Below are 23,431 nucleotides of genomic sequence, written 5' to 3'. Positions count from 1 at the left end.
TATATGTGATTAGTTATGGTCAACTTGGGGTGGGGCTTGTCCCTACTCCACCTAGTGTCCCTACAGGAAGTCACAGAGATAAGGGGAGAATAGCATGTGATAATGACATGAGACCAGAGTGCCAACAAGCCAAGGAATGCCCATGATTGCCGGAGGCCACCAGAAGCTAGGGGAGAGGCATGGGACAGGTTCCTCCTCCCAGTCTGTACAGCAACCAGCTCTACCGATGCCTTGATGTCGATGTCAAACTTCTGACCTCTAGAGTTGTGGGAGAAAAAATCCTGGCTGTTTGAGCCACCTCATTCATGGTCTTTTGTCCCAGCAGCCCTGGGAAGTGAACACGCTGCTGTTCATAACTTGCTCAGTGCCTGTCTCCCACACCCAGCCCCAGGCTGTGAGCTGCTTAAAAATAGGAACTGTGTTCTTCACCCTAAATCCCTGTTACCTGGCATGGGTCTGGCAACATAGCAGGGCTGTGTAAATATTTATTGAAAAAAATGAATGGCAACCAAATGCACTAAATGAACAGTAATGTGAAGGAGAATTGTGAGCCAGTTTTATTTTCTTCGTGTGACATATTGTGTTTTCCAAAGTTACTACTTGAGAAACTGTATTAATGCTATAATAAAGAAAAACAACAATAAATATTTTCCTTTTCAAAACATATGCTAAAATAACAGACATTTCTACCAGTGTGTGTTTTGTGAACAGGGACAAGTTCTGCTATACACCTGATAACTGCTTTTTATTGATTAATCGATTCCTCCTCACGTTGCCAGAGCACTTTCTTGAGTCAGATTAACAGAGCCTGAGCTCTGGGGCCTTGAAGGGTATAGATTCCAGGTGGATAGGATACACAACTTTCTTGGTCATCTCCACCATCCACCTCCTCTATCTACTAGCTGGTGAAATCTGGCTGATGTGGCACCCATCACCTGATGGTGCTAAACTTGGCATCTGAGAAGACCATCCACCCTAACCAAAGGCCGTGCCCCAACACAAGTAAGTTCCTCAATGAACATACTTCCCAGTGCTGCTCCAGCTGAAGTGCAGACCCGAATAACCTGGGGACCTTGCTGAAATGCAATTCTGATATCAGGAGTCACACGTGGAGCCATGGCCCTGAGAGGCTGAGGTAAATACACTGAGTGTTCTGCAAAAGGAGTGAACACTTCCAGATGGGGGAGAGCCGAGCAGGCATCAGGAGGAAACGCGTGGAAGAGTGCCTCAGAAGACAGGTGGGATTGGAGCGCCGAGGCCACCCCGCAGGAAAGCAGTGGGGAGCACTAGGAAGGTCTGCAGAGCAGGCATGTTCAGAGGCTGGGGAATAAATCCTGGAAGTGAAGCAAGAGGTGAGTTCAGCTGTGGAAAGGGGGACTGGGAAGACAGGCTGCAAACTGCTAATGAGGGGCCCTGACTGTGGAGCTAAGAAGTGTGCCTTTAATCCTGTAGGAGTGACTGACAAGATTTAGGCGAGAAGCTTTTGAGATCAATCTGACACTGTGCAGAATCAGAAGCAAGTGGATGGCGACAAGGACAACCAGGAGGTGGTAATTGGATCTTTCTCCACACAGGTAGAAGGACTGCACAGTTGCCCTGCATGTGGGAAGAGGAAAGGGTGGTCATGAGTCATGGGTGGGGCTCAGGAGTGCCTAAAGGTGGTGAAGGGACGAAGTTTGGGGGATGCTGTAAATGTCATCCAAGGTGATTTACAGGGAGGACAGGGATGTGAGGTGTCATTAGCAGAGCCCAAGATACCAGAGGACAAACCTGACTTAAGGGGAAAATGAAACCCCATGTTAGTCATGAGGAGTCTCAGCTAATGCCACAGTTTCTACATGGAGATACTGGGCAGGTAAGCAGATCTGCTGAGCTCAGGAGACCATGTGATTGGGCAGGGGATGGGTGTGTTCCCAGAGGGGAAAGGGAATGGAAAAAGAAAGGAGAATAACCAGAGGCAAGTATGGGTAGGGGCAGGGTGAGGCCTAACACCTACAGAGAGAGGCAGGAGGGGAGGGACCCCACAGGAGAGAGAGTGGCATCTCCAAGTAGGAGAAGCTCAGTATGATGGTTCGTGCCTACAATCCCAGCATTTGGGAGCCGGAGGCAGCAGGATTTCCAAGAGTTCAAATTCAAGGTCAGCCCAGGCTGCAGAGTGAGACCTTGTCTCAAAAAACAAGAGTAGAACTCAGAAGCATTCCCATGAGCATAGAGACGGCCTGTCTGGCAGCTCCAACACCTTGATGTGGACACTACAGAGAGGTCTGTCCCAAATGCAGGAAGAAGGCAAAGGCACACCTGACTCCTTGCAGGGTGGGGGGAAGCCAAGGCCTGAAAAGAAGCACCCAATGGTTGACTAACTGATCAGTAGATAAAGAGATGGGCGTGGGGTCTTTCTTTGAGGCCCAGGCTGGCCTCAAACTTACAGTCCTTCTGCCTGAACCTCTGGAATTACAGGTGGATGCCACCATACCAGCAGGAAAAGCAGAATTTAGATTGACAGAGAAGAGGCTGGATATCCTGGGAAGGGTCTGGGCTGCAGCAGGATTCCAAGGGCCCTGGGGCTCACAAGCACTTACTTAGTCCAGCTCAACCCCAGCACAGGAAGAGCAATTACCACCACTACTACCTCCCCCCCCCATATACACATGCAAAGCACAACCACGTGGTTGTAGAATCCCTGAGCAGAATAGAGATACAGGAGATGGGTCTTTAGCTCAGTCTTACCATGGGCAAGCACATCAATTATGAACCACTGAAAGCCTTGTGAGAGTGAGCAGGGACACTAGCCCTCCAGGACTATAGGCAAACATGGACAGCCCTAGGCAAATCCAGAGCTACATTGTTACCTAGCTCTGAGAGGAGTTAGATCTCAAAAAGACACCTATCTGTTTCCTCTGCTCCCCCTATATGGGGTAATGAAACCCACAGAGGGAGGCAGGGATAGATAAATGCATCCTGGAAGTAGGAGCCTGCTGTGGGTGCTAGCAGTGGGGCAAAAGCTCAGAGTCTCTCCTTTGGCTGGCTCTCACTTGAGCAGCAAGGCCCTGCCTGGGCAGCACCCACAGCACCAAGGACAGCGGTTGGCACATGCCCCTGCCCGCCCCTCCCCTGGCTGGGGCACTTGCAAGACTGATCAATGTTTTATGAGGGGAAGGGGCTCTGGTTACCAGCCCTGTGCCAAGTTGGAAGGCGCCACTGCGCCTGTGGCCCGCCCTTGGGACCCTTCTCTGGGACCCAGTGCAGCTGCAGCTGACCCAGGCAGACACAGATGGCCCTTGGAGAGAGAGTGTGGCACTCCCTGCACCCTCTCTGTCCCCAGTCTCTTCCAGGCCTGTCACGCATCTTCACTCAGAGCCACAAACAAAGATAACAACATACACAGAACAGCAGGCACACACCACACCCAGCATGCAAGCTATCCGAACAGGGCATTCAGATGTGAGGAGCATGCAGCCTGAACACAAACACACGTGCACACACACTATATGCATCACAGACACACATTACAAGGAAGCAATGACCACAGACCCACAGATGCATCACACGAGACCCCTCCTACACAAACATACAAACTCAAATGCTGTGTGAAAACTCCCTCACAGAGAGCCAGAGACATATCACATGAGGATCAGTGAGTCACAGACGCTCTATATAAACACAGACACACACACACACACACACACACACACACACACACACACTATACCTTCACAGAAGCCCTCATTCACCATGGATACAAAAGCACTCTCCTGGTACCTAGAGTGTGTGTGTGCACGCCTGTGTACATGTACGTACACACACACACATACGCACGCACGCACACACACATCCAAAAACACAGAGAGAAAACAGTATTGGGAAGGGGACAGGAGGGCCTCCCTCCCTTCCTCCCACCTTCCCTTGTTTCTGCCTTGGCTGATTTGTTCTGGATTTAGGCCCTGTGGAGAAATCCAGTCTTTGAGTCCTCCTGGGAGTTTCTGTCCAGTCCCTGGGGGCAAGCAGTCAGAGGTACAAAGAGGTGAGTAGAGGAGGGAGTTGGGGAATTGGGACTTTAGAGAGTCCAAAGCCTCTTAGCTCTGTTGTCCTAGAGCCTACAGCCCCAGGTTCTGGGATACAAAGCTCCAAGGGCTGCTTCCCTCACCTGACGCTCCCAAGGCCTCACTACCCCCTGGGAGTTCAGGCTTGTAGGGAGCTCTGAGGTCTGTGTTGTGCATGGAGACTAAGAGGACCAAGAAGTCTGTAGCATCTGTTCCACCCCAGGACATCTCAAGTCATAGCCTCAGAGGTAAGTGCATCTCCTGCCTCCATCCAGACATCCCAACTTCAACAGCCCCCTCTCAAATAGGTTATAGGGACTGCACACAAAATTCTCTCTATAGGGTTGATCATGCCAAGAGTCTCCAAAAATCAAACAATAAAAATAAAATAAATAAAACACCCAAGCCAGGGATGATGGAGTGGTTCAATGAGAAAGCATGTGCGAGACCCCAGGTTTGATCCCCAGCACCACTGAAAAGAAAGAAAGGGGCTGGGCGTGGTGGCGCACGCCTTTGATCACAGCACTCGGGAGGCAGAGGCAGGTGGATCTCTGTGAGTTCAAGGCCAGCCTGGTCTACATAGTGAGTTCCAGGACAGCTGGGCTACAGGGAGACCCTGTCTCAAAAAGACTAAAAAAAAAAGAAAGGAAGGAGGGAGGGAGGGAAGTATAGAGGAAGGAGAGGGAGATGGAGGGAGGGAGGGAGGGAGGGAGGGGGAGAGAGAGAGGGAGGGAGGGGGAGAGAGACAGAGAGAGAGAGAGAGAGAGAGAGAGAGAGGGAGAGACCCAGCACAGGATGGGCAGAAGAGAGCAGGCCAAGACAGTAAGGAAAACTCCAAGTTTTCAGATAGATTCTTCCATCTACCTAATCTACAACTTCAAGATTAGACAGGCCAAAGGGCCTCACCTCTGATACCACCTCCTCCCCCCACGATTCTGCATTGTCTGCACAAATGTACCACATTGATGATTTCTGCCAAATCCCGATCTGCCATTCTGTGCGGTATTTATTTTCTTTAAATTGACATTTTCAGTTTAAATGTATTGTTTTAAATAGAAATTCTTTATTACTATACACAGAAAGCCACTATCACTTTTAATAAATAAGGAAAGATTGTAAATAAGCATAGTAAAACAACAACAAAGTTATAGGTCATGAAGTGTTTAGCAGGTAAAGGCACTTGCCTCCAAGCCTGACAACCTGAGTTCATCTCCAGGACCCACATGATGGAAGGAAAGAATTGATTCCTGCAAACTGTCCTTTGACCCCCACTCAGGCACAACGGCACACACACTCCCACATATACATACAAAATAAAGGTTAAGGTAATTTTCTTGTTTTTTGTTTTTTTTGTTTTTTTTTGAAACAGGGTCTCTCTGTAGCCCCAGTTGACCTGGAACTCACTATGTAGGCCAGGGGGCCTTTAACTCACAGAGATCTACTTGCCTCTGCTGGGATTAAAGGCATGTGCCACCAGGCCCAGCTATAAAGATAATATTTAAAATAAGAAAAAAAAAAACCCATAAAGTTATAGTCAACGGTGGTGGCTCACACTGTAACCACAGCACTGGAGAAACTAAGGTAGGATAACTGCCACAAGTTCAAGACCAGCCTGAGCTTCATAGCGAGTTCCAATAGGCTACAGTGTAAGACCCTGTCCCAAAAAAACAAAACCAAACAAATTCTGTTATTACATTTCAGTTCTATGGAGCTGCCAACCCAAGTTCCCAGTCTGAGATCTCTGTTGAAAGGGAGGGAGAAGTGTGGGAAAGTTTCTGTTTTGTTTTTGACGGGGTCTCCCTAGTCCTAGCCTGCCTAGGGCTTACCATGTAGACCAGGTGAGCCTTGATCTCACAGAGCTCTGCCTGCCTCTGCCTCCAGAGTGCTGGGATTAAAGGCGTGTGCCACCATAGTGTGGGGAAGGTTTCAAAGACACTAGCAATTACACAAACTCTTTCTTCCTGAAGTGACCCTGGACTTTCTAGAGTTGAGAGGAAACCAACTTTCTTATTATGTGAGGTGGTGTTATGCCATGGCCAATCTGGGAGTCCCTGAAAGCCATCTGAGGTCCCACCGAGGGTGCCACCCCATGTGCTGGGCAGCTCACCCACCTTGCCTTCCTCTTACAGAAGCTGAGCACAGCAGCCAACTGGCACCCTGTTGCCACCATCCATTCTGGAAACAACAATTTTATAGAAATTGTGCAGTTGGGGGGCCTATGAGATGGCTCAGCAGGTAAAGGTGCCTGCCACCAAACTTAATGACCTGAGTTTGATCCCCAGGACCCACATGGTGAAAAGAGGAGAGAAATGATCCCTGAAAATTGTCTTCTGACCTCCACATGCATGCCATGGAGGTCATGCATACATATACACACACACACATACACACACACACACACACGCACAAATTAAATATGGGTTTGGTCTTTTTTTTTTTGAGACAGGGTCTCCCTGTAGCCCCAGCTGTCCTGGAACTCACTATGCAGACCAGGCTGGCCTTGAACTCACAGAGATCCGACTGCCTCTGCCTCCCGGGTGCTGGGATTAAAGGCATGTGCCACCATGCCCAGCTTTTATTTTGTCTTTTTAAAAATTTTTTTTAATTTATTTTTATTTTATGTGTATAAGTGTATTGCCTGCATGTAGGTAAGATGCACCCTTGTCATACAATGCCCATGGAGGTCAGAAGAGGCCATTGGATCCCCTGGAAATGGAGTTATGGACAGTTGTTAGCTGCCATGTGGGTGCTGGGATTCGAACCTGGGTCTTCTGCAAGAACAACCAGTGTTCTTAAACACTGAGCCATCTCTCCGGCCCCTTATTTGGTCTTTTTGAGACAGGGTCTCCTGGCCTGGAACTCACTAAGTAGACCTGGCTGGCCTTGAGCTCACAGAGATCCGCCTGCCTCTGCTTCTCGAGTGCTAGGATTTAAAGGTGTGTACTACCACAACCTGGCTGGGTCATCTTCATTTTTGTATGAGAAAAAAGGTTAAGATTGCCCACAATCCCACAGCTACACAAAGTAGATCCACCAAGTAGGAGATCTGATTCCCACAGATGACCCTTGTCCTATAGTCAGGGGCCCTCGCTCTGGGCTGATCCTGGGCTATTGCAGAAGGAAAGTAGGATAGTTACTCGGCATTGGTCTGTGAAACCCTCTCAATCCCCAAAGGGCAAATGGGCAGGTGAGTAAGAAGCCAGGATTAAGAGCTTTTACACTGGAGTCACTGCTGAGTGTCCCTAGGTTATGAACACCACCTCTCAGTTTTCTTGTTAGGAAAACAGGCAAAATAATAATACATATTCTGCTATAGGATGTTAAGGATTAAATGAAATAAATGCATGTGCACAGTGCTTGGCACAGAGTTAGTGTTCAAAAAAAGGTTTTCTACTAGGGAAACACAAAAGAACAAATTGGCACAGGTCAAGAATGACTGGCTGATGAGATGGGCAAGAGACGGTTCCTCACTGAGGAAAGGGGATGAGCTGAGTCTTAAAAAGATGAATAAGATTTGACAGGGAAAATAGTTCTGGTCAGGTATGGTGATGCACATCTGTAATCCCAGCACTTGCGAGGCTGAGGCAGTAGGAATATAAGTTTGAGGACAGCCTGGGCTACATGGTGAGATGCCAACTCAAATGCTGAGGATGTAGCTTAATGATAGAGTGGTTGTCTAGTATGTGCAAGGCCCTAGGTTCAATCTCTAGCACAGGAGAAAGGGAAGGCAGGCACACACACACACACAGAAGGAGAGGGGGTTCTGACTGCTCAGTTCATCCCTCTCATTCCATACAAAGCTGTGGAAATTTACCCTCTCATCCCTTCTCTCTCTGCTCAGGCCTCTGAATTACACGACAGGCTCTTCAGTGACTGCCCTGCCCCTGCCACCCTAGGAAGAGTCCCCTTTAGGCCCCAATTCCAGACCCACTTTCTCCAGGTGCTGTCTGTATGGAAGGCTAGGGTTCTGCCTGGTACTCAGCACTCAGCAGATGACTTCTCAAGTCTTTGTCCAGCTAACAATGACCCTCTCTCTAAAGCAGGATCCAGCAGCCATTTTGTGATCCCTTCCAGTTGAGTGGCCCAGGGTTGGCACCTGGCTCCCTCAGAGCCAATCAGATCCTCTCCTGGGAATTTGAGTTGGATCTGCCAAGCCCTAGGTTCTAGCTCTGAAAGTGACTGGAATCTAGGGTCACAATGTTGAAACCATGAGAGGCTTCATGCCAGGGCATGGGGGTGGGGAACAGAGAAATCCAGTCCAAGGAGAGAGAAAGGCAAAGGCAGACAGTGGGGTACAGAGAGCAACTGAATCAAGTTCTCCTGGCCTTCCAGGTCCCACCTTCCTGGAGCTAGTTTTTGCCCTCCCTTCCATCCCCAGATCCCTGTAATAAACCTTATTCCTTGTAATAAGCCTTTATTGCTGAAGCTGGTTTGAGCAGATTTTCCTAATTAACAGAGAAGCTGGGGATACAAAGATGAACAACCTGAGAAAACACTCGCTGTGTCTGAGCTGGAGGTGCCCTGCTTTGTGGGAGACCAAGGTAGAGATGTGGACTTGGCACAGATGTGGCAGGGGGCTGGCAGGTTAACCATTGTCTGGAATGGGTAAAAGGTTCTGCACAGGTTTCACAGTGAAGGCAGCGGCTGAGCTGATTTTAGAGTGAGGGACGTTCTCCACAGAAGCAGAGTGGGGGTGGGGAGGCGTTACCAGCAGAGGGAACAGTAAGTGCAGGTACACAGAGGCACAAAACAGCCTGGCATGCGAGAGGAACTGCCAGGTGTTTAAAGTGTGCTTCGGAAGCAGGGGAGATGTGGATGGACAGGGACTCAGGCACAGATCATAAAGGGCTTTGAATACCGTGTGAAGAGGCTGAGGCCTTTTTCTGCCAGTAATGGGGAGCTATTGAAGTATTTTAAGTAGCAGGGGGTAACAGGGTCAGTTCTATGTTTTAGAAAGATCCGCTCTAGGGATGTAGGGAGAAGGGACTGGAAAAGGCAGGCCTGGAGGCAGAGAGGCCACTAAGGATGCTGCAGGATGGGACACTTACTCTTTCATGCACCAGCCAACCCATTGCATACCTACTATGTGCCAGGGCTAGGCAACACAGATTCCTGACTCACAGAATGCACCAGCCAGCAAGGAGAGATGATAGGAAAGCAAGTGAAAGTACCAAGTGCCATAAAGAAGTACAAGGTCCTTCTTGGGGCTGGGGAAATGGTTCAGTGGGTAAGAGCACTTGCTATACAAGCATGAAGACCCCAAGTTTGAATCCCCAGCATCCATGTAAAAAGCTACGCATTACTGTGCATGCTTGCATTGGGGGACAGAGACACTTGATGTCTTCCTCTGGCCTTCACATGTTCATGGGTGTACATGGCACTCATGGGCGTGCAGACACCATACTATACATACAAATAAGAAAAGCGAGGAGGAGGAGGAAGAAGAGAAGTGGGGGAGTTATGGAAGGAGGTTGTTTAGCTCCTGACTGTTAGACATCCATGCTGAAATGACACTGGAGCAAGTATCCAGGAGTGGTACAAGTCAGTAGGGCCCCAGAAGGGGTTGTGCATCATTCTAGCATTGGAGACATGTGAACATTCTGCAGCCAAGGGAGAGAGGGAAGGGTGAAGACAAGCAAAAAAGTAGGCAAGGACCAGATCACACAGGGCCTTGGAGACTGCATCACTGAGTTTGGATTTTATTCTAAGAAGTCCTGGAAGTCTTAAGCAGGGAAATGACATAACCAAACATTTATCTTTAGAAGACTGTGCTGGCTACAGCAAGAAAAATAAGAGCGCGTGGGGCAAGCACAGGAATGTAGAGTCCAGGTAGGAGGCCATTATGGATGTCTAGGTTTGAGACAATAGCATTCTAGAGGGGGGTGTGGGAAGGAAGAGGGGCCACAGACCTGACCCGAGAGTGCTATGCAGAAGAACTAACAGGACTTGCTAGGTTTGGCTGTAGGGTGTGGGGGCGAAGAGAGGGAGGTGTCCAGGAGAATTTCCAGCTTCCAGCTTGAGCAAGTGGGTGGGTGATGGTGACAGAGGGAGAGATAAGCTGGGGACCCTGGAAGCAGAGCAGGTGCAGGTGGGCGGAGCTGAGGACCTGGGTTTGAATCTAAGGCTGACTCTCAGTGTCTAGGAAGCTGGAAGTAAGACCTACAAGTTCTGAAACCAAAAGTGATGATTAAATTCAGAACAGTCAATAAGATGATCTGGGGAAGATGGATGAGGAAGCAATACAGTGAGAAGAGGGGTCAGGGCAACTCTGAGGAGCCATGGCAACAGCGGAACTCGGGGGCAGAGCGGCCAGGGGCTCTGAGCTTGGGATGTCAGGATCATGAAGCCAAAAGGTTACCTTCTCTTAGACCCTGGAGGCATCTAGCCTTAGATCCCCTTCTCTTGGTCAAGGAGCACACCCTGGGCATAGACAGTGCCCTTCCTGCTCCCATTCATCCCTCTGAGCAAAGCTAAGTTCTCCCTGGCAGGCAAGATGGTGAATGCCTGTAATCCAGGCACTTGAGAAGCTATAGGAGAATTACTACAAGTCTGAGGCCATCCTGGACTACAAGATAGGAAGCAGGTCGGGTTGAGAGATGACTCAGTGGTAAAGAGTGCTTGCTGCTCTCCCACAAGACCTGGGTTGGGTTCCAGCACCCACATCAGGTGGCTCCCAACTGCCTGTAACTCCAGTTCCAGGAGATCTGACATCCTCTTCTGGACTCCTTGGGCACAGACATGGACATGGTACATTCACGAGGGACTGACACATAAACATAAAATAAAAATAAATAAATCGGGGGTTGGAGAAATGGCTCAGCACTTAAGAGCACTGGCTCTTCTTACAGAGGACCTAGGTTCAGTTCCCAACTCCCACATGGCAAGTAACAACCTTCTGTAACTCAAGTTCCAGGGGACCCAATGCCCTCTTCTAGCCTCTGCAAGCACTGCATATATGTGTTACATTACATACATGCAGGTAAAACACTCGTATACATAAAATAAAAATTTAGTAAATAATTATTTTTTTAAAAAGAGAAACAGGCAAGCCAGGGCTGCACAGCAAGACCCTATGAATGAATGAACACCAAGTTCTTCCAGGCTAAGCTCAGTTAGCTCCTCCACCTAAGTGAAGACTCCCCAGCCCAGACGTGCTCTCTGCTACTAGACAACCCTGGCTTTAAATCTCAGTTCTGTCACTTGGCCATTGTGGGACTTTGGCCCAATAACCTCAGTTTCCTCATCTATACCATGGAAATGGTAATCGTGCTTCCCTCGTAAGTGAAAATGAGTTAGAGAAGTACTTAGCAGAGAACCAGCACCTAAGCATTGTATAAGCCTTACCATGATTATGTCCCACTGCCTTAGGCAATCAGGCTCTCCACCTTTGATATCCTCCACTTGGGAGCTGTTTGCAGGCCTGTCTCCCCCTGCCTGTTCCCACCACTTTCTGGATAATAGGCTACATAATATGCAGAACCCTGTGCTAATTGAAAACCCAGAACCATTAAGTCTTTCAAGATGGAGATGGTAGAAAATGAAGCTAAGTAAGCTGCCCCACTAAGCACAGGGCCCTGTCCCTACCTAAGGCTAGCCTTCAGTGCTAGCCTTTACATGAGGGAGTTAAAAATGCCATCTGGCTTTAAGTATAATCTTACAATTTCCAGCTAGAATTTCACTTTCTCCTTCTGATTGTACAGTTAAAAACATTAAAGTTTAGAGATGGGTATGCCCTGCTCATGAACTGCAGAGTTGGGATTTGAACACAGGCTGGCCTAGTATCAAAGCCCTTGCCCTCCTATTCTCCAGAGAGATTGTGAAAACCTGACCCCAAAGGCTGAGCTTCAGTCAACAAGACTGAGATGTGGCTCATCCCACAGAGAGAGTGCTGAGAGACTGTGAGGACTGGCCTCCCTCCTGGGAAGAGCCACATAAACAAGGGTTCCCTGGGTGCCATGGCTGGTGCTACTATGGGAAAGGAGAGGGCAAAAGGTCATTCACAAGCAGGTTTTCTGCCTGTGGGCCAGAGGCCCTAGCACATACTCTCTGGAAGTCTGACTCTGTGTCCCCTGCTTAAAGCCCTTTAGGATCTTTCCATTAGCTTCTGGATAAACCACCACATCTCTAGTATTCCGTTATCTCAGGGTGGCAGGGCCTGGCTGCCTCTGGACCTGCCATCCCTCCTCTATACCACCAGGCTGTTCACACATACCAGGGCCCTAAACACTGTTCCCTCCCTTATCCTTGCTTCTCTGCCTCCTTGACTACTTAGCACCCTTTATTCCTCAGCTAAGAGGTCACCATCTCTGGAAGCCCTTCCCAAAATCAAGAAGGTAGAGGAGCAACTTCCAGTGATACGTCCCTGAATCCTTCCTTTCAACACTTGTCACATGTGTTACCACCTGGTCTAGGACCATAACCCTGCCGGAATGTGGGTTCCACAGAGCAAGGGACCTGAGCTTGCTGTACCAATGGTACCAGGTGGACTGCATCCTCCTGTAAGAGAAGCAGGAGGACCCTCACTCCCTTCTCCCATTCCTCCCCAGCCTCTTTTTCTTGTGCAGCTATCTTGATTGGTATCCTGTTTGTTTTTTGAAACAGGGTCCCATGCAGCCCAAGCTGGCCTCCAACTTGCTATAACTCAGGCTCGTGCACTCCCAAGTATTTGGGAGTATATCACCTCCCAAGTACTGAGATATACAGAGGTATACCACCACACTCAGCTCTTGTTCAGCTGCCTTGAACTCAAGGTGTAAAAAGCCTAAACTTGCAAAGGGAAGAGAACCATTGTACAGGGGGGTCTTTCCACCTGCCAGCCCTGGATTAGATGTCCAGGTACCACATTTGATCCCCTAACTACCTTCTAGGTTTGCAAGGCATTCCTGATTTTAGTTTTGGTGTTTGAAGCAGGTCTTCTGTAGCCCTGACTGCCCTGGAACTTGCTATGTAGACAAGCTTGCCTCAAACTTGCAGCAATCCTGCCTCTGCCTCTCAAATACTAGGATTACAGGCATCACCAAGTCCAACAACCATTCCCATTTTCCAGAGCCAACTGAGGTAGGGGAGTTGAGATCAGTACCTGCAGTGGTAGCAAGCTGGTAGTGGAGGTCATGAACCCTGCTCTGTCTGATGCTGAAGTACCTAGTGTTCTCTTTGCCACAGACCCCACACTCAGTGACTCACCACTCAAGGCCAATCTACTTTACTCCAGACCACAACAAAGCTTCTATGTTGGGTCACAGTCGGTATACCCATCGGGGAGACAGCTCCACTGTGGGGAGAAGTCAGTGGCCAAGTCATTTCTCCCCAGGATGGGAAAAATATCTCCAGGTCAGCGAAACATGAATGGGAGACACCCCCACTACAAGCAAAATGCTGCTAGAAGAGATGCACTCTGCACCCCAAGTCAGCAGAATGCTAGCTGGAAGAGCCACTGCCACTGTCAGCAAAAGGCCAGTGTGAGAGGCACTTCCCTACACCCCCTGGGCCTGGACCCATGACAAGGATGGGATGCTCAGAAGAGCCCTCCGAGGTGGGGCTCCCAGGGTCAGAAAGCCCTGGGGTCGCTGTTGCCTGGCGGGGAGAAGGCTGTAACTGAGGAGTGGGGCAGACTCAGGTGAGAGTTCTCACATGGCGCTAATGAAATCAACCACCAGCCTGCCTCCCCTCTCCCCTGGGACCCTCCAGGCTCCAGCTGATGCAATGCCCTGGCCTGATAATTGTTTTCTTCTCTCCTTAAAGGGCCAGCTACTACTGCAGCTGCAGACAGACATCACCCAGACCCCTGACAGACCCGAGTTCAGCACCTGTGCAGAGAGTAAAATTTAATCAATGCCCTGAGGCTAGGAGTGGTGGAGAGAGAGAAAGAACAGTTAAGACAGACAGTGACAAAGACCACATGCCTTGAGGGAAGGGATTGTGGTCCCTGGTGAGTCCTCAGCTCCTGGCTCCAGCATGCCTGCCCCAGCAAGAACTTGGGACAGGGTTTCTCAGAGTTCAACAGTTACACATTGAGCTCTCCTGAGGGCCAGACACAAGGCTAAGCTACTCAAATCCACCATTGTATTTACCACTCCTAGGAAGTGGGTTTGTTTTACTGAAAAGCTCAGAGAGGGCAAATGATTTCTTTAATATTACATAGCCAGAAAGAGGCAGAGCTAGGTTTCAAGTCAAGTTTGATCAACTCTGGGCTTCATACCTCGCAAATGGTAGATGATTACAGAACCCAGAAGTCCCTGGTGCTTGGTTTAAGCACAAGTTGGCATGGTCCCCTCCCCAGCAGGCCCTTGTCCAGAGAATGTCCCATTAGGCTACCCTACCCACACTCCCCTGGGGACAATTGGCAACTGCGTGATTATGGGCTAATTGGTGGCTGGCACCAACTATGGAGATGGTTTGTTAACCTCTTGGTGATCAGGCCCCACACAGAAAGACCCTCTTTCCACCACTGAGGTCCCAAACCCATGGACCTCTGATTTGAGAAGTCATCAGGAACAGAGAACATGAAAGGAAAAGCAGCAGCCTTCCTCCTCGCTCCAGGACAACACCCTTAGGGCTGACATTTCCCCCAGGCTCAAACCCTGAAGGCCCCCTGATGGCACTGCCAACTAGGGCCCCTTGTTCTCTGGCCTTAGGTAGAGCATTTCCTGCCTCTCAGCCCAGGACTACAAGAGCTTTGGACTCTAGGAAGGGACCCACTCCTCAGGGCTAGGTTGTCCAGAGGTGATGGGGGCCCGGGTTCCAGACAGGAGGCCAGCTAGGGACCATATCCTTCCAAATGAACAAGAAGATGCCAGAGTGGCCCATGAAGGGTCTTGCCAAGCTTCCTTGAAACCCTGGGTCCCCCACTGTGCTACTGATCAGTCTTTCCCGGTTTCCCAGAAGCCCCCTCTTCCCATCCTAAGGCTGATGAAGTGAGCACCACCCCTTTCCTTTCCTGAGGAGGGGGATGTTTCTCTGGGTACAATGGTGTCACGTTGAGAGGAAAAAGTGGTCGCTTCTCAACCAGGGTACAGGCAGTGGGGGGAAAGGCAAACTGCCTTTCCAGCGGGATTTTAAGCACTTTCCAAAAAATGCCATGCGAGGCAATGCCGTTGAAGACCAGGGCCCCAGGTGAGCACAGAACGTCAGCAAAGAACTCCTGACTGGGGTTCTACCCCATTTTCCAGGCTTCTCCAGACTCAGCCCCCGCCCCACAGTCATCACGGGCTGTGCCCCCGCCCCCCAGACCTGGCACACATCCCTACGTTGCGCTGGGCCGGAACCCCCCTTCCTGCGTGATCCCCAAACCGCAGCCCCCTCCCCACGCCCACTCGCAGGCGCGCAAGGCCTACTGACTTACCCCGAGGTGGAGTCGGGGGTCCACGCCGGGAGCCGGGCTCAGCAGCCAGAAGCAGCTCCGCAAGGCGGGGCAGGTACTGCCCCGGGACCCCGCCCCGCGGACCCGGCGGTAGGCGCGGCCCGGCGACTCCGAAGGGGTAGGGACGCGGGGCGGGGAGGGGCGGCGACAGAGACTCACGGGGGCATCGCCCGCTTGAGCTGCAGGCTCCGCAGCCGCCACCGTTCTCAGTCGCCGCCGGGTGCAAAGCCCGAGCCCCGGCTGGCGGGAGGCAAGGAGGGAGGCGGGGCCTACAGGGGGAGGGTCCTCTGTGCGGGGCGGGGCTGTGATAGGGGGCGGAGCCAGTGGTGGGCGGGGTCTGGGAATTGGGAGAGTCTGGGTTTGCCTGGCTGCGGGCGACCCACTCCCCGGGAGGCCTGGAAGGGGTGAGTTTCTAAGAGGCAGGGTCTGGGGATCTCAAGCCTTTCCCTGTCCCTAGGATGATCCTGCCCCCTGCCGGTCCACCCCTCTCCACCATCCCCTGGGCCATCTGTTCCTTCCCATCCTTCCTTGTCTTTGGGGCACCTCCCAGGTGCCCCTGATCTTCTGGACCAGATCCAGGAACGTCAGATGGTGAGAGAAGTCGAAGTAACTTACAAACATCGAGTCCATTTTACATACAAAAAGAAAAAAAAAAAAGGAAGCTCAGAAAGGAGAAAGAACTTGCCCAAATGCCTACTTGAAGAATTTCTGGGACTAGAGAGATGGCTCAGCATTTAAGAGTGTTTGCTGCTCTCACTGAGTTCAGTTCCCAGCACTCTATCAATGGCTCACAGCCACCTGTAACACCAGCTCCAGGAGATCCGATGCCCTCTTCTGGCATCCATGGGCACACACATGCACATGCACACACGCACACGCGCACACACACACACACATACACATAAATAAAAGTAAAAATAAATCTTTTAAAAAATTAGGACTTTCTGGGGCTGGAGAGATGGCTCACAGGTTAAGAACACTGGCTGTTCTTGCAGAAGACCCGGGTTCTAATCCCAGCACCCACATGGCAGCTAACAATTGTCTGTAACTCCAGTTCCAAGGGATCAGACAGCCTCTTCTGTCCTCCACGGACATTGCACGACACAGGTGCACTTACCTACATGCAGGCAATACACACATACACATAAAAATAATAAATATTTTTTAATTAGAACTTTCCAATGTCCTTTTGGACTTGAGGTAAGGAAAAAGAATATCCTGCCCTGTGACCTAAGTTAGCTCTTTCTCCTTCCCCCTCTCCTATGGCAGTTTTCAATTTGATTTTGACTTCTGTGGACATTTACAATGTCTGGAGGTATTTTTAGTTTCTATAATCTGAGAGATTGCTTACTGGCTTCTGGTGAGAAGAGACCCTGACACCAAAGGATTATGAGATCCAAAGTGTCAGTAGGACTGCAGTTGAGGACCCTGTCTCAGGGCCTGAGTGAACTTCAAGTGAATGGGCTGAAATGGGACGCAGAAGTTTAGGACTTGACACCTACTCTAGGGTCCCAACTACTCTGCCTGCTCCCAACTTGCTGTGTTTAAGCTCGCTTAGTACTGGTCAGTTCCACTCTCAGGATCAAAGTTTCTTAATTTCATTCACTCATAAGTAGATAGCTTTACTAATATTTTCTCAAGAGGGGTAAGGCTGTTTGCTGAAGACACAAAATGTGAATGAGGATTGGTACGGTGGGAAGAACCAGGGAAATGACTGGGTTATTAAAGGCCTCCCTCCTCCTATTTCATCCCTTCTCAACAGGGTAAACTGAGGCCCAGCAAGGTGGAGAACCCAAAACTAGATCCCATAGGTGGTCAGCTGTGATTTTGGGATTCGATTGTATCTGATTATTATTGAAAATGCTGGTATTAGTTGGGCATAGCGATGCACAACCTTTAATCCCAGCACTTGGGAGGCAGAGGTAGGCAGATCTCTGTGAGTTCAAGGACAGTCTGGTCTACATAGTGAATTCCAGGCTGGCTGGGGCTACAGGAAGACCCTGTCTCAAAAAGACATACACACACAAAAAAAAAAAGAAAGAAAAGAAAACACTGGTAATGCTGGTATCATCTAATCTACCCCAGGCCTAGGTCTAGAACTAGGGTCTAGAACATGTGTTCTGGAGCCGGCAGGGGAGTTAGATTAAAGGAAACAAGGTGAGGGCCAGGGAAGTATCTGAAGCAATGGTGGAGATGAGGGGTAGGGAAAGCAGAACTGTGAGGATTGGGAGAGTTTCAGGGAGTCAGGCTTCCTCTGCCCTCCATTTACTCCCTTCACAGAGAACTGTAAGTCAGGTGTTCCCTTTGGCATCACGGTCTCTACATGTTGAAATTTTTTGACTTTCTTTCTGAAGAAATGTACAAATATATAGTTCATGTATAATTTCAGGACCTCCAAAGTTTCATATTGGTTTCCAGAATATTAAAGTGGGTTGATTCTTAAGCCCATATAGGAGAATAAATATGCAGGATTTAAAAATTAATATTGAAAGCTGGGTGTGGTGGCACACGCCTTTAATCCCAGCATTTGGGAGGTAGAGGCAGGTGGATCTCTGTGAGTTCAAGGCCAGCCTGGTCTACATAGTGAGTTCCAGGCCAACTGGGGCTACAGGGAGACCCTGTCTCAAAAAGACCAAAAAAAAATTAATATTGAATTATATTGAAGCATGTTATAAGGTACATGCTGCTAACACAGTATGGTCATGAACCAGGACTAGACAGATCTGTGAAACAAAATGGAGTGCAGAAATGGACCACTGATGACTATAGTTCACAGAGAAAATAATATTTTATGGATCCTTAGAAGAGAGAAGCTTGAAGTCTCCGAGCACAGAGCAATGAAAAGGAGATGGAAATGTTAATTAGCATGATTTGGTCAGTACATATTGTACACATGTGCTGAACTAGCACACTGTCCTATATAAATAAATACAATTAGTGTGTGTTAACAAAATGTGTTTAATGTTTAATGAAGAGGGAAATGTTAACTATCCTAATTTGATCATTACACACTGTTTACATGCATTGAATCATAACACTCTACCCCATAAATTTGTATAATAAATAAATGAAAGAAATAGACCCAGAAATGCAGTGAAAAATAATACTTCAGATAAGTAGGGGAAAGAGCTGGGTATTGTGGCTCACACCTGTAATACCAGCACTTGGCTGTATTTACCAGCACTTGGATGGATCAGGACTTGGAGGGCAGCCTGAGCTATCAAGATTTCTCTCAAAATAACAAAGGGGAGCCAGATGTGGTGGCACACGCCTTTGATTCCAGCACTCAGGAGGCAGAGGCAGGTGGATCTCTGTGAGTTCAAGGTCAGCCTGGTCAACATAATGAGTTCCAGGCAGGCTGGCGCTAAAAAGAGACCCTGTCAAAAAACTAAAACAAAGACCAAAACAAACAAACAAACAAACAAAAAGACAAACCAGAAAAAGGGCAGGGGTTGGGGATAGAGGAAAGAGAGGCCTTTCAATAAGTGAGTGGAATCACTGGGAAGTCATTTGGGAAAACAGAAGAAAGCTATGGCTTTACCTACATCAAAATAAAGTCCAAGTGAAGCACATATTTAAATAACAGTATATAATAATACCTGAGAGAATATTTTTGATAACCTGGAGTTTCTAAGCATGATGAAGCGCAGAAACCATAATGGAAAACAGTGAGAAGTTTGAGCTTTCTTCCATACCGAAGAAATGACCATAATAGCAAGTTTGAAAAACAAATCAGAAGCTGGAGAGAATGTTTCCCTCCACTCTGTCCATCTGGCTGCCAGCTCTTTTCTCAAGCCTCGAAAGGAATACACAGGAGGGCCTGCCGAGGCTGTAAGAGTCCAGACACATCGCAGAGGCTCTTCCTATAGTGCCCGGCCGGCGCCCACCTGTTCTAGGACCGGGAAGCCCCGGAAAACCCAGCCCTGCCATCTGGGTCCTCTGCAGGTGACAACTAAGCTGAGCCAGAGTCTGACCGCAGGGTGCTCACCACTTCCCTCCCGTGGCCATTCTGGGAACTGCAGATTTCAGTTCCCGCTCCTTCCTGATAATTTTTTTTCTTAGAATAAATAATAGCTTTATATTTCTTGAGATAGCTAACCATGTCTTAAGCATTGAGATAAACGCTCACTATAGAGTATTTAGTTTGTCCCTCAAAACATCTCTCCAAGGTAGGTCTGTGTTATCTTCATTTGACAAAATGAGAAATTGAGACAAGAGGAGCAACGACTTACCCAACTTCTAAGTGGTGGCAACAGGACTTAATGTACCACTCCTAGCCACGAAATTAATGTAACAGAGCCAAGCTACTGAAGAAATTCAACAAAACATAGCTGAGAGAGAGAGAGAGAGAGAGAGAGAGAGAGAGAGAGAGAGAATCGAGCCCAGGCTGGTTTTGAACCCTTAATCCACTAGCCTCAGTATACCAAATCCCAAGTACTGGAATTAAAGATACCTGCCATCACAAACAAACCACAAAACAAACATATTTGAAGTTTCCCTTGCTTTGGGCCTTGTACCAAGGAATTAAGAACTGAAGAAAAACAGGCTGGGCATTGTGGTGCATGTCCATCATTCCACACTAGGGAGGCAGAGGCAGGATGATCAGGAGGCAGGCAGAGAACTGTTCCCATTGCTGTGAATCCTGGAAAACCCAGGCAGGAGTAGCAGAGGACCAAGTGATCCTAGCTGATTCAAACTTGAAAGACAGTCTGGAGTTTGAAGTAAAGAGAAAGAAGAGTGCACTTGGAGAGGGACACGGTTCTCCAAAGCTTGAATTTTGGGAGAGGTTGGCAACCAGTCCAGATAAAATACACCAAGGCCAACCCAAGGGGATTGGGCCTAACGATTTTTGGAAGTGCTCCCATGTTTCTATTAACCTGTTCTTGCCAGCTCAATCTGCCTCTTTACTTCCAGGTGACTCCCATCCTGGTTGCTATGGATTTATTTATTTATGCATGTGTGCATGTCATGACACATATGTGGAGATCAGAAAACAACTTTATGGAGACAGTTCTCGCCTTCATCTTTACATGGACTCCAGAGATCAAACTCATGTCCCCTAGGCTTGTGAGGAAGCATCTTTACCTGCTGAGCCATCTCAAGGTCCCCATGGTTTAAGTGAACTCTAGACATTGATGTGATGATGACTTGGTCCCCAGCACAGCACTAGTTAATAGCTGTGCCTCCTAGGAGGTCTTTAGACCCCTGGAGGGCATGATCTCCAAGGGGATTGAAGGACCCCTCCTCCTTCCCTTTTCTCTCTTCTACTTCCTGATCATGAAATAAGTGATTTTGCTCCACCATGTACTCCCATCATGATGTGCCTCCATTTTGTGTCTATTGATCATAGACTGTTTTTCTAAAACTGTAAGCCTTTGAAATTTTTAATATTATTTTTAATTAGGGGACTGGGGAGATGGCTCAGTGGTTAAGAGCACTGGCTGCTCTTGAAGAAGACTTAGGTTCGAATCCCAGCACCCACATGGCTGCTAACTGTCTGTGACTCCAGTTCCAGGGACTCTGACACCCTCATTTGTCCTCTGTAGGCACTGCACATACATGTGGACATAACACTCATACACATAAAATAAAAATAAATAAAAATTGCAAAAATTATTTTTAATTATTATTATTATTGTGTCTGTGATATGTGTATGTGTGAGTGCTGGTGTGCACATACCACAGCAAGTGTGTGGAGGGACAGGAGGGCCATGTGGCTGAAGGGATTGGCAGATCCTCCCTGAAACTGCTTGTTACTCTTTCATCTATCTTTATTGAGCAGTTCTTTTTTAAATTTTATTTTTAAATGTGTATGAGTGTTTTGCCTGCATGAATTTAAGTGAACCTGTGTGTGTGCGATACCTGAAGAGGACAGAAGAGGGCGGAAAATTCCATAGGACTCAAGTTACAGATAGTTGCTACCTGCCACGTTGGTGCTGGGAACTGAACCCAGATCCTTTGCAAGAGCAGCCAGTGCTCTTAACTGCTGAGCCATCTTTCTAGTCCCTATTGACCAGTACTGGGAATGGAAGGGTGAAAAAGACCTCGCTTGGCCCTCAAGAAATTCACAGCCTGGAATGAAGGTTGGGAGGAGCTAGAGAGGCAAGGGCAATTACAGACTCTAGGTATCCAAGAGCAGACCTGGAAGACCAAAGAGTGCTTCCTGGAGGAAGTGGTACCAAGATAATGCCTGAAAGTCATTTTTAAATGTATATGAGTGTTTTGCCTGCATGAATATAAGCCCTGTGTGGAGATTCTGGGGCAAGGATAGTTGTTAGTGTATTTAAAGAATCTTCTTCCTCTCCAACTTTTTTTTACTTCAGAATTTATTCATGTGCCTTAAGAGTCCATTCCAGGACCAAAAGTCAGGCAAGAACGGCAAATTCCTTAGGTTTTGTTGAATTCACCTTTTCCAGATCCTTTTCCTCAATGCTTCCTCAAATTCCCCCCTAGGGCTGGAAATAAGGTGGAGAGAGGTCTCACTCTCACTGTTGTGCAGGGTGTTCCTGCCCCAGCCCCATCTGGGAGCTTGACTCACACAGGCAGCAGCCTCGATTACAGCGCTCCCCCGCCCCCATCTGATGGCCTGCTGAGCACTTGCTCAAACTCAGCCCAGATGTCACCTCCTCTGGAAGCCCCTGCTCTCCCTCCATCCCTGGCCAAGATGGCCCTCTGTGTGTATTGCTGGGTGCAGGCTGCAAAGCACAGTGTGAACAGAGCAGGCTTTGGCATCGGAGTCCCACTGTGCTGTTTATTTTCTGGGAACTGCTCTCTGAGTCTGTTTCCTTCAGCATGTGTGAAATGTGGTGCTGGCTTCATAGGGGAGTTGTAAAGATTAAATGAACAAATGTATGTAAGCAGCAGTGATCGGCACACAGCACTCAGTAAGTGGTAGCTGTGGTTACTACCTGGTTTATACTCCTAATTCTTTCTGGCTTTTGTCTTCCCTATATCCTAGAGAGAATCCAGAGCAGAGGGAGGAGGAGGAAGAATAGAGAACAAGGAAAAAGGAGAGGAGAAAGAGGAAGGGGAGGAGGAAGGGGTAAAGGAGAAAGGGGAGGACGAAGAGGAAGATATGCATGGTGGCATTTAGCAGGCATTAAGACAGCTGCATAAATAAGGGAAAGAGATGATAACTCCATAAGGAAGGTTCCAGGCAGGAGGTCTAGAGTCTAGAGCTCCACTCAGGACCCTAGCAAATGATGCAGTTTCTACCTGACATGTGTCCCACTCTGAGGAAAAGCCACCTACTTCAGAGTCTACCCACGCATCCTAAGAGTCCTTTCCAGGACCAAAAACAGAGTGGGAATGTAAGCACAAGCACACTGCATGACTGACAGCAAGTGCCTCTTTTGTCTCACTCTCCTTCCAGTCCTGGAAGGGTATGTGAGGATGAGAGTAGCATGCAAGCCCCTCTATCCTCTGGGCCTGAGCAGATGGGCCAGCACCTGCAACAAGGGACATTGTTTCATATATGAGTTGCTGATCTCTGACTGCTGGCCTTGCACAAGCCAACTAGATCCTCTGTAGAATCAAAGAACAAGATGAAGTTGCCAGGAAGCAGGGGGAGTTGAAATAAAGAAGCCAGAGACAAGTGGGCCTTGGCCAATTGAGCCATCTGCAAGCCAAAGAAAGAGGGGAGATGAGAGCTGGGCATGGTGGTGAGTATAGTGTGGGAGCAAGACTCCCTCTTTGAAAAATAAGTATCAGGCTGGAGAGATGGCTCAGCAGTTAAGAGCACTGGATGCTCTTACAGAGGACCTATATTTGGATCCCAGCACCAACATGGCAGCTAATCATCTGTAATCCAGTTACAGGGGAATCCAATGCCCACTTCTGACCTCCGTGGGCATTGACCAACATGGATGCACTTATACAGTTGCAGGCAATACACTCATACACATAAAATAAAAATAAATGAGCTGGGCATGATGGCACATGCCTTTCATCCCAGCATTCGGGAGGCAGAGGAAGACGGGATCTCTGTGAGTTCAAGGCCATCCAGGTCTACATCGAGAGTTCCAGGCCAGCT

At 48.6% G+C, this 23,431-nt stretch overlaps 1 protein-coding gene across 2 annotated transcripts in view; it reads right to left on the bottom strand.

Moving 5' to 3' along the window:
• The window catches only part of Rims3 (regulating synaptic membrane exocytosis 3), a 42,654-nt gene extending 27,029 nt beyond the window's left edge, over positions 1 to 15,625 (bottom strand). For both annotated transcript variants that reach the window (XM_008835437.2, XM_008835436.2), the window contains exon 1: positions 15,382 to 15,625. The gene's annotated coding sequence lies outside the window, so the exon portion shown is untranslated. The remainder of the gene's footprint in view (positions 1 to 15,381) is intronic.
• Positions 15,626 to 23,431: the final 7,806 nt, after the last annotated feature.

This window comes from Nannospalax galili, unplaced genomic scaffold, assembly GCF_000622305.1.
Source record: "Nannospalax galili isolate Female #2095 unplaced genomic scaffold, S.galili_v1.0 scaffold577, whole genome shotgun sequence".
NCBI lineage: Eukaryota > Metazoa > Chordata > Mammalia > Rodentia > Spalacidae > Nannospalax > Nannospalax galili.
The sequence above is the reverse complement of the archived record's forward strand: the minus strand, read 5'-3'. Positions and strand labels throughout refer to the sequence as shown.